This window comes from Esox lucius, chromosome 12, assembly GCF_011004845.1.
Source record: "Esox lucius isolate fEsoLuc1 chromosome 12, fEsoLuc1.pri, whole genome shotgun sequence".
NCBI classification, from domain to species: domain Eukaryota; kingdom Metazoa; phylum Chordata; class Actinopteri; order Esociformes; family Esocidae; genus Esox; species Esox lucius.
The window spans coordinates 4104343-4116575 of record NC_047580.1 but is presented as its reverse complement, the minus strand read 5'-3'; positions in this window follow the sequence as shown (position 1 = coordinate 4116575).

The window sequence follows — 12233 nt, the reverse complement described above, 5'->3', positions numbered from 1 at the left end:
GATTTTTACAGACAGTACATTCAATCAGAGATACATTGATAGTCATTGCTTCCTACCGATGAAGATAGCAGCCTTTTTTCACGTGCTATGGGTTTTAAGGATTCTAAAACAGGCTACTTTCCTTACAAGTTTAACATCAAGGAGAATGAGAACTATGTTGGTCCCCATCCCGAACCGCATTACTATGGTGTGAATACCATGATGGCTAAAGAAAAAGATGAATTTTTGCAATGGTACGCAACTGTTTCCACAGACCCCTTTGTCATGCAGGATGAAATAAAGGCTTACTGTGTGAATGATGTGGTCATCGTGAGAGAGGGTTGTATGCGCTACAGACTCGAGTTCCTAGATTGTGGTGGTGTTGACCCATTCTGGTCAATTACGATTGCATCGGCTTGCATGAAAGTCTTTTGTAAAAGATTCTTCACCAAGGACACCATTGCATTGGTCCCCTCAGACAACTACAACCGTTGTCAGAAGACATTCTCAAACAGCTCAATCCAGTGGCTTGAATATGTGGCCTCTGTTGAGAATACAGGTCACCTAGAAACAAGCAAGATTGCTGGCTCTCACAGACCTGTAACTTCTTCTTTAAGAGGCTCCTCCACTCGTTACCTGTATTAATGGCACCTGGTTGAACTTGTTTTCAGTATAAAAGACACCTGTCCACAACCTCAAACAGTCACACTTCAAACTCCACTATGGCCAAGACCAAACAGCTGTCAAAGGACACCAAAAACAAAATTGTAGACCTGCACCAGGCTGGGAAGACTGAATCTGCAATAGGTAAGCAGCTTGGTGTGTAGAAAATGGAAGACATACAAGACCACTGATAATCTCCCTCGGTCCGGGGCTCCACGCAAGATCTCACCCTGTGGGGTCAAAATGATCACAAGAACGGTGAACAAAAATCCCAGAACCACACGGGGGGACCTAGTGAATGACCTGCAGAGAGCTGGGACCAAAGTAACAAAGGCTACCATCAGTAACACACTATGCCGCCAAGGTCTCAAATCCTGCAGTGCAAGATGTGTCCCCCTGCTTAAGTCAGTACATGTCCAGGCCCGTCTGAGGTTTGCTAGAGAGCATTTGGATGGTCCAGAAGAGGATTGGGAGAATGTCATATGGTCAGATGAAACCAAAATAGAAAATTTTGGTAAAAACTCAACTTGTCGTGTTTGGAGGAGAAAGAATGCTGAGTTGCATCCAAAGAACACCATACGTACTGTGAAGCATGGGGGTGGAAACCTCATGCTTTGGGGCTGTTTTTCTGCAAAGGTACCAGGACGACTGATCCGTGTAAAGGAAAGAATGAATGGGGCCATGTATCGTGAGATTTTGAGTGAAAATCCATCAGCAAGGGCATTGAAGATGAAACCTGACTGGGTCTTTCAGCATGACAGTGATCCCAAACACACTGCCCGGGCAACGAAGGAGTGGCTTCGTAAGAAGCATTTCAAGTCCTGGAGTGGCCTAGCCAGTCACCAGATCTCAACCCCGTAGAAAATCTTTGGAGGGAGTTGAAAGTCTGCGTTGCCCAGCAACAGCCCCAAAACATCACTGCTCTAGAGGAGATCTGCATGGAGGAATGGGCCAAAATACCCATTGTGTGTGAAAATCTTGTGAAGACAGAAAACGTTTGACCTCTGTCATTGCCAACAAAGGGTATATAACAAATTATTGAGATTAACTTTTGTTATTGACCAAATACTTATTTTCCACCATAATTTACCAATAAATTCATAAAAATCCTACAATGTGATTTTTTGGATTTTATTTTATAATTTTGTCTCTCATAGTTGAAGTGTACCTATGATGAAAATTACAGGCCTTTCTCATCTTTTTGAGTGGGAGAACTTGCACAATTGGTAGCTGACTAAATACTTTTTTGCCCCACTGTATATCAATACAGCATGCCCTGAACAGGGGTGAAGTGAAAATCGGTGCCTACAATGTTGATGGATATGCTGAACACGATGGGGTGTACACAGTCTATGAATGTCTATGCTGTTTCTTGCACGGTCACCCAAAGTGACATTGTTCAGCAAACATCAATCCGGTGACAAAGATTCAGTACGGGTTGATCCACCAACAATGGCTGACAAAGCTTGAGGCTTAATGTGATAACCCTTTAGTGTCTATCTGTTGTTTGTCCAGACATTGTGACTCCTCAAGAGTTGAGAAGGTTACCCATGTGAGGGAGGACAGCCTGTCCCTTTGTTTGAAGCCCAGGACATGTGATAGAACAAAGGGTATGTGTTTTATTGACATAGGACAGCTGGGCAACAACTTACCACACCCCTTAACTGTAATAAATACGGACTGTTCATGTATTAAGTTAGAGACTCCTCTGACGATTATGTTTGTAAGCGTTTGGCGCGTCTCTCTTATTTGCAAATAATTAATAAAACTGTTACATTGTGCCAAGAGAATTTCGTCTCTGTACTTCCTCATTAAAGAGTTCTGATCGATAAAATTGCCTTCACAACCGACTCGTCATGTCCCTGTAGTGCGGTTTCCCATTTTCCACACAGTTTAATACATGTTATGATCCGACTGAGAACGTACTTGTTTTCCTCCACCTGTTTGTTTTGCTGCTCAATGGAGCGCCTGTATGCACTGTTAACTTGGGCTGCAAAATTTACCCTTCCAAGTTAGCCCAATTTCACAGCATTGTCCAGATGACTCCCGCTGCTCTCATGTTTTGCAATCCTCTCAGAAAGATGTTTCAAATCTTTGTAACCCGTCCTCGACCAAGTACCATCTCCACCAAATAGCAGACATGGAAAACAGAAGAGCACCTTCTTTTGTATGCTAATCGTTAGCCACTTTTTCTTCCAAAACCACTCCACGTTAAACCTGCAATTACTTTTACCAGCAGTTTGAGTGATGACAATAGCCCGGGGCTGATGGGCACCAAGTCGCTTTACTTTAAGTTTCTCCTCCATATTAAGGATTTCAAACCGGTGCTCGAGTATGAAATCCACTTCATTAATTTTCTCATGTTATCTGGCGTTTGTGAAGCTAAAAACCTAGCTAAGACAATCTACCCTCCTTGCTCTTCTTGCCGACTAATGTTGGCGCAGGACAGACAGACAGCCAATCAGGTCTTAAATACGAAATTACACTCTAGTGGGGCTACCGGTTTTCAGCCCCACTTGGCATCAAATTCATGTGATCTACATTGATCACACTAACATTCTGAGAATGCGTATTAATATTTTCACACGTACAATATACATTGCATTGTGAGAGAGGGGCTAGCCCCACATTCACGCTTAGCCTATGGCTTACTACTGCGAACTCAAATCGGCAGAACACAGTCTGAAGAAGCAATGCAGGGACCAATGAACATGAAATAAACTCCTAACACAAATAATATGCAATTTAGGAAGATGCTATATTCATAAATAATAAATTATAGGAAGTAATCTTCGAGAAATAAAAATAACAATTTTGTTGCAGTTCTTTCTGCTGACTACAGGTGGGGCTGTGCCCCACCTGCCCCTAATGACCAATCAATATCCAAAATGGTGACTATGAATTCCAAATGTTTTGGTAGATTGTCTTCACCTTTTTCATTCACATTGCCAACTTTGGGTGCCCAACCATGTCAACTTGACGACTCAGGGTCTCATCTCATCTTCATCTGCTTATCCGGTATCGGGTATCGGGGACAGTAGTTACAGGTATCTACCTCGGGAACCTCACTGCTGCAATGCAATGTACATAATTACTTTTTAATAAATTGTTATTAAAATATTACTAAATGTCATTATCATGTTTTCATGAAGATACTTATTTGATGTAACATAATAGCTTGATAATATAATAATTGAGTTAATATGTTTACGGTTACATAAATATGGCGCAATACTAGTTGCACTAGTTGGTTGACTGACTTCTTGTTTGTCACTGCTAGCAAGCGCTAAAGCAGGCATAGTTAACATGACACTGTCGACAAGCCATGTCCTTGTGATTTCTCTATCCGTATTCACAAACTATGTCATGGCCACATGAATGCTTTCTCCCTCTTCACAACATAGTAGGCGGTCTAATTTGTTTTTCAATTTGGCTCTGCGCCTCTTTCATTCTGATGAGGCAAATGTTCATTGGTGCAGCAGCAGGGTTGTTAGCAGCCCTTTTGGCCGCAATACACGCGACAAGCTGCAGGGATAGATTTTCGGTAGTTATTTGTTCCTTTGAAAAATTACCCTGCCTCACTGGGTTTCATCGGCAACGCACAACATGTGTACATGTAGCCCTTGCCATAATTTCTTGTACTTACGGCCTGTTCTTTCCAAAATTATCGCATTTGCTTTTCCCATACTGTCCGGTACAATCTCATGTTTGGTTCCAGCTCTAGAATGCGCTGTGCTATGATTCGTTAAAACAGACAAGCCATCAAATATTATTGGTCAAAAAGATAACATCAGTATTATTGCACACCCAGGGGGGAGAAGAAACACCACAGACACATTTTCGTGTGCAAACGAGCGAGAATTGAAGAATGACAAAGATGACAGGCAAATGTTTTAATAACATACTAAGAATTTGACTGTGGAAATTGAGCAATCGCCCATACTGGCCAGTGTGTCTTGTACTGGCCTGACGTTACGTCTTACTGGCCTGGAGCCAGCGGCCTATGGTTAATGTTGAACCCTGCTCAGTCTATGCTTCTCCAGCATGTCCTGCACCAAAGATAAACTGGAGGGATAGGAGTGGATCTTTAGAAGTAATCAGCATACCCAACAGTGCATTATTTATGAGAGAGAAGTTTTTTTCTGCTCATCAATAATGAAAACAGTAGTCACTGATACACCAATCTATCTTCAGATCAGCAGAAAGGCAAGCAAAGTTCATACACAGGGGCAATTCAAACTGCCTTATATTATCAGGCCATGAAATAAAAAACAAACCTCAGTCATTCTAAAAATAAATGTAGCATAAAGTACCAAGAATAAAAAGAAAACAGCACATTTAGATAACAAATCTAGTTGAAAACTTCCTTTTATCTAACCATTTTTAGCCTAGATTTAAAAATCGTCAAAGTCGTAGCAAGACTAAGATTTTCTGGCAGTTTATTCCAGCTCTGTGCAGTATAATAACAAAACGCTGCCTCTCCAACCTTTGTCTTTATTAGCTGGGATGGGTTAGAAGACCAAATGCTGGATGACCTATGGCACAGGTGTCAAACCGGTTCCACAGAGGGCAGAGTGCCTGCAGGTTTTCATTCTCACCTTGTAATTTATTGATTAATGAGGTCACTAATTTGTTAGGATGTTAGTTCATGTCACGTACGAGGTTGTGGTAGGACACAGGCGCAGAGTTGAAGTTGTTCAAATAATCCATGTTTAATAACAGAAAGAGTCAAACAAAACAAAACAAAACAAAACAAAACAAAACAAAACAAAACAAAACAAAACACAGCAACCAGTGACGTGGGTTATCTACAACAGGGAAAAACCAAAATGAACCAACACAATGAACTTAAATAGGGTCCCCAGTTGGAGGCAATGACCAACACCTGCCTCCAATTGGGGAGACCAAAAAGGATTAGAGGTAGCTAGATGCCACCTCCTGTCCTGTCCTGGCTATGCCCCGAGCCCAGCGCAGAGATGGCTAGGGGCACAGCCAGGACGTGACAGCTCACCTGGTTGTTATAAGTTTCAATTGGGCACCATTTGAATAGAAAAAAACTAAAACCAGCATACTTACTGTGAATGACGGAAACTAAAACAAAAATCCAGAAAATCACAATGTATGATTTTTAAGTAATTAATTTGCATTTTATTGCATGACATAAGTATTTTATACATCAGAAAAGCAGAACTTAATATTTGGTACAGAAACCTTTGTTTGCAATTACAGAGATCATACGTTTCCTGTAGTTTTTGACTAGGTTTGCACACACTACAGCAGGGATTTTGGCCCACTCCTCCATACAGACCTTCTCCGGATCCTTCAGGTTTCGAGGCTGTCGCTGGGCAATACAAACTTTCAGCTCCCTCCAAAGATTTTCTATTGGGTTCAGGTCTGGAGACTGGCTAGGCCACTCCAGGACCCAATACTAATTATTTCACTACAGAAACACGCAAATTCTTTACTTTTCACAGTGGACATGATCCTTTTTGCTTTATTGGGTTTGTAAGCTTGTTGACCATGAAAAATAGAGTGTGGGTATTGTTGATATTCTTGTTGATCATTAAATGTTGCTGTCTGGCCCTGCGTAACTCATTGTTGAAGCTACCAAGGCTTTGTTTATAGATGTCATAGTGAATTTGAAGTTAAGTTTTCCTCCACTTACGTTCCGCTTTCCTACATTCTCTTTTTAGAGCGCTTACCATCATGGTGTTTTCTGTTTCCTCATCGTTTTCTTTACCTTTACTGGTGCAACATGATCCATGACATTCAATATTTGGGCATTAAAATTATCCAGGAGTACAACTGACTCAGCACCTATTGTTGGAGAGATAGCTATGGCTTCCATAAACTGAGCGTTGGTACTCTCATTAATGTACCTTTTCTTAACAGAAACAGAGTTTACTGGAACATTCGAGGCGATAAGTGATTCCAAAAAGACACACAAATGATCAGACAGGGCCAAGTCTTTAACCATGACAGAGGCAATATTTAGACCTTTAGAGATCTAGATCTAGAATGTGGCCTTGAGTGTGTGTACGCTCTTTCACATGTTGAGTGAGCTCAAAAGTGTCAAGTAGTGCAAAAAGTTATTTGGCATTATTGTCTGTACTATTATGTGGATGTTAATATCCCATGTAATAATAAACAAGTTATAATCAACTGATATAACAGAGAGCAGTTCAGCAAAATCATCAATAAAATGTGCAGAATATTGTGGAGGTCTGTAAAGCAGCAGCACTATAGTTTTCTGTTAGCCATGTTTCAGTGAGAAACATAAAATCTAGGTTGTAGGATATTGTAATGTCATTTAACAAGAATGATTTGTTGGCGAGAGAACTGATATTAAGTAAAGCCAGCTTAATAGATATGATAGGGGTTCGTGGATTAGTAGGTTGACGTGTTACAGTTACAGTTTTTCTCAGTTGCTTTGGTGCATTTTTCACATCATCCCTAACATGTGCAAAATAATAAGTGCATTTCTCAGAACAATTTGTACAAACTGCAATATACAATAGATATGTTTCTAAAGCTAGTCAGTCACTAAAAATCCATCTCTCAAAAGTAAATATTCATGCCAATGATCATGTCAGTGTCATCAGAATGATAAGTCATGGAGTCATTGTTCACGAACAAGGTCATCAAAATGTTTAGGCATGTTGTCAATGTAACTGTGTACTTTGACAGTATTACCAGATGTAAACTTAGGCTACAGTTTGGATGACAGTTACTGTATTGAAAATGCACAAGGCTGCACTTCTATGGCATTTATCAATTTCAACAGTACTATTTACATATTACTGTATGTGGGTTATTGATTGAAAGAGACTGGACAGGATTTTGTTTTTCACAGCTTTTACTATAGCTACTTTCTGGGGGAAGAAATTACAGTAAGAAAAAGACAAGATTTTTTTTTGAAAGAAACACAGGAAACACCCCTAAGCCACAACTTTGCCCACAGCACTGTTCTAGTGCTATCTCTACACATCCAGACGTTTCTGTCTGTCGGCCCACATATTCTCATCCACATCACACCGGATATTTTCCCTTGCAATGCAACGTGGAAAGAATCTTTTGGAATGCCTTATCCATCCTCTGCAGGCGTCTACTGTGATGTCCACCGAGGTCCCGGCCTCCGTCGCCCTCTCCTGTCCCATGCTACATCCATTGCAGCCAGCAGGGTCATCAGTGTGTGTGGCTGCCGATCATCTTCCACCTCCATGCTGAAAAGAACTCCTCAATTGGGTAAAGGAATGGTGAATAAGGTGGGAGGAATTCTATGAGCATCCTCAGGTGGGTCAAAAACCATTGCCTTATGATGTTTGATCACATTATCACAAATGACCACATACTTTGGCAAATCCTCTCTAAACAGACCCCTCTCATCATCAGGGATGAGAGCCCTGTAGAGAGTCTCTAAAAAGTTGAGTAGATGCTGGGTGTTGTATGGCCCTATAAGGGGAATATTGGTTAGGACACCATGCTCCGAAATAGCAGCACACATAGGGATATTTAAACACCTTCCACAGCAATGGAAATGTATGCAGTTTATGCTTACTGTACTATGTATCACTATACAATGTTGCTGTAAAGTAGTTACATAGATATGTTTTACCTGTACATACTGGTACCGTAGCCAAATGTCCAATAGAAATGTGTAAAACTATGCTTGACAGTTTATGAGAAATAGTTTAACAATTTTGCATGTAATTGCATATGCAAGGAACTGATGCCTAGATGTTTTGAGGCGTAAGACTATTCAACAGAGAACCATCTACTATATTTTGATCAACATGAGCAATTGAAAATGTGGAAAAAAGCTGACAATTGTACATTATCAATTGCAATATGTACAAACGCAATTGCAATTTGTTCAAAGGAATGTGAGAAAGCATGTCTTTTCCTAATGTCTTGAATGTATGATAGTCCTATACTCTTGTTAAATGAACACAACACACAACACAGAGGAAGAATGTTTGAGTAGGTGCTATATGAGGTGCACATAGTTATCAGCTGCTGTCTATTATTAGAAGGGCCCCAGGACTCAAGAAGGGACACTATACCAAACAAGGTTAGGATGCATATGTAAAACACACCTATATGATTGGCAGACGTCCAGAAAGTAGGATGTGCTGGTCTTTGGTTTAGTATATATATGCTGTTTAAGACCATGACATTTGGAGAAGCACAGAGACATCTGGAAAGACCACGAGGAGAGAGATCGGAAGAAGGCAGAACATCTAAGACAGACATGTACTATATTTTGTGAATAAACAACAAGGAACGCTTCTCCCCCCTGACTTGGGTCCTTTATTATTCAGCATAAGAGCCATAAGCCAACAGGAATAAGAAATTGCTTTAATGATGTGCACAAGTGACTAGATGATTTTTTATTTGTACAAGTTGTATCAAGAATTGCACCAAAGCAACTGAAAAAAAAACTGTAACAGATTAGACAAGTTTACTTTATAGGTTGCATGTTCACAATTCCTTCTATTTCTAATCAACACAGGAATAGAGATACTGGGTCCTAGCTTGTACTCAAAACAGTCGGCATTGCTATTTTCACAATAGCAGGGACCCAAAGCACATCACTGAGTATATTCTGTGCTCTGTGGAAATAAAGGACAAGGTTGTTGAAGATGTGGCATTTGTCTAAGCAATGGTTTTAAACACAGGGAGGAGTGGGAAAGGGTAAAAAGGTTTACATTGCCCCGGTCTCCCCTACTCCACAAAAATACCTACAGCAAGAAAAACTATTACGGATGTACGATGCATGCCTGCCGCCTCGGGTCTAGCAAATTTCATTCCCCTATATTTCCATTAAATGTGCAGCCCTAGTCTGGAAATTAATCCACACTCTCTTGGCATATTTTAGGTAAAAAACAATGTTATTTTTTGTGGAATATGGCTTTGAGGGTAGGAAATATTATTAATAAAGCAATAGATTTTTTTTCAGTACATAGGCATTTCCATAAATAATCACAGATTTGTTTTTAGCCCTTGTTTAGTCCAGAAGTAGGCTTAAGATGATAATTGCTACTGTAACTCCTTTGACAGTTGCCCCTACAGTGTCCTTATGGGCTATTCCCCATACATCCACTAGATGGAGGAAGAGAACTGTGATTTTTCATTATCATTGACTTAGTTTACAAAACACTTATCTAGAGCCACAGAAGTTAATGAGTGCATATATTTTACTGGTCCCCGTTGGAATAAAATAAACAACCCTGAAATTGTAAGAGTCACACTGTAAACAAGTTGATTTGACAATTATGTTTAAACCATTCTTTTTCAATATGCTCTCTCAGCCTGTAACAAACACAACTCAGACCCAGGAATGTAGATGCCGAAAACCATAGTTTAATCCAAAGGGCAAAAATCAGTGTGCAGACAGGCGAAGTTCGTTACACAAGAAATCAGAATGGCAACAGTACTAAATCAGAGGCTGGATACAGAGTCGGAAAAGGCTAAACGGGTCGGTACATTAAACAATGATCAGAATCAATGAGAACCACAGACTCAGTATGTCGTAACGATACAAACGTAGCATGTCCTCACAAGGCAGCATGAAAACAGACAGGCTTAAATATACAAGTAACAAGGAAGACAGGTGTTTAGAATTCCTGTGATTGGGATTGTGAGGACATGCTGCATTCGGAATGAGTGGCAATTGGTGCTTGTACCGATGGCGGGGATCGAGCATTGGGAAGAGAGCAGAGAGGCGAGCTCACAAATCCTATAGGAATTCTGTCAAAGAGTTAAATCTGTAATTTTTTCACATGTATTGAAGGCAATCCAAATGTTGTGAGAAAATGTTTGCTGCCATATTTAAATCTAAGGATATAAAGAGCCTCCTATGTGTCACATCAATTAATCCCAACCATTCCTGGAGACTTGGCTACACACCAGTGGAGAAGCCCCCATTACAGTGTTTACCTAGGCCCCTGGAGAAGCCCCCATTACAGTGTTTACCTAGGCCCTTGGAGAAGCCCCCATACAGTGTTTACCTAGGCCCCTGGAGAAGCCCCCTTACAGTGTTCACCTAGGCCCCTGGAGAAGCCCCCATACAGTGTTCACCTAGGCCCCTGGAGAAGCCCCCATACAGTGTTCACCTAGGCCCCCTGGAGAAGCCCCCACTGTGTTCATTTTGACCCCTGGGGGGGAAAACAGGGTAGTAGTGTGTGCTAATTATTGGGGATCTAGGGTGAAAAGCTGATGAAATGCTTGATATTCATGGTATTGAAAGCAGTTGGGCTGGTAAAATGGTGGCTTAAATCTGTCTCTGAGAATGCTGACACAGGGTTACTCAAGCAATAGCATGGCTGATAGCAAATAATCACAACTTCTTAAAACAAATGTTGAGGATGACTGGGTTTAAATGACTGTATGGTAAAGACCTGCTTTGACAGCAGTTTGTCTTTATGGGTATTCACTTACTGTTATATGTTCTTAGTGGATGTAATTCATATACAGTATACCTGACTATAATATGTGAACAGAAGGACTAGAGAAGGTGTTATAATAATAAAGGACTTTGTCCACTGTTAATGAGTGTTAGCTGTCTCTACCTTCCAGTTTCAGCTCTCTGATCGGTGAAGCCCTGGGCTTGATGCCAGCTATGATTGCATGCCATATCTTGGTGGTGCCAATAAGTCAGATCTGGCACCAAAAAAGTGCTTTGTTTCCATTATATGGCCAAACTAGCAGATGGCATGTCTTTCAGAAATGCCCATGTCCTACTTACAGTACTAGATGGATAGATGGATGGATGGATACATGGATGGATGGATTGATAGATAGAAGACTACTTTTGTGCAAATTTCCATTGATAGATTTTCTTGTTATGAGAAACATTAAAGCTAAGAGCTAATCATAAATTAGATTAATCCATGGTAGGTCCAATAAGATTGCCATCACAGTTTATATATCTGCACTGATGTGCTTTTGAAGATTTGGGGTAATTATCAGGCTGTATATATCCCCAGAGACGCTGGAATTAAGTGTGTGTACAGTACAGAATTAACAGTACAGAATGACCCAATCATCACAAGGTTAGTTGGAAGGTTATTAGGCTTTGTTCTCCTATGTGATTCTTGCTACATTATTCAGAAAACAACACTCTCCTGCTAAATTGAAGCATAGATTATATCAGTTGGAGTATTGGACTCACATTCTGGACTATTTACTGACAAAACAAGGTAGGATAGGGAAAAACACATGGAAGTGTTAGTATTAGAGCATTGAGATTGAAACTTCTCAATAGTTTCAATCTCAATAGTGTTGGCTAATGTACCGTTTTTAAGTATCGTAATAACTGCCTATACAATTACATGATTACACATTAAGATATATATAAGATAATATAAAAGTGTGTGTGTATGTGTGTGTATATGTGGATGTGTATAGGGGTGTGTATGTGTGTGTGTGAGAGAGAGAGAGAGAGAGAGAGAGAGAGAGAGAGAGAGCGAGAGAACAATGGAGCCTCAATGCACATTTATATTGAAAAAGAAAGTAGCTGAGTATAAACACAGGTGTGTTTATGTGAAATGGAAGCAGGACATTACGTGTTGTTTGGGCTGCTGTCAACC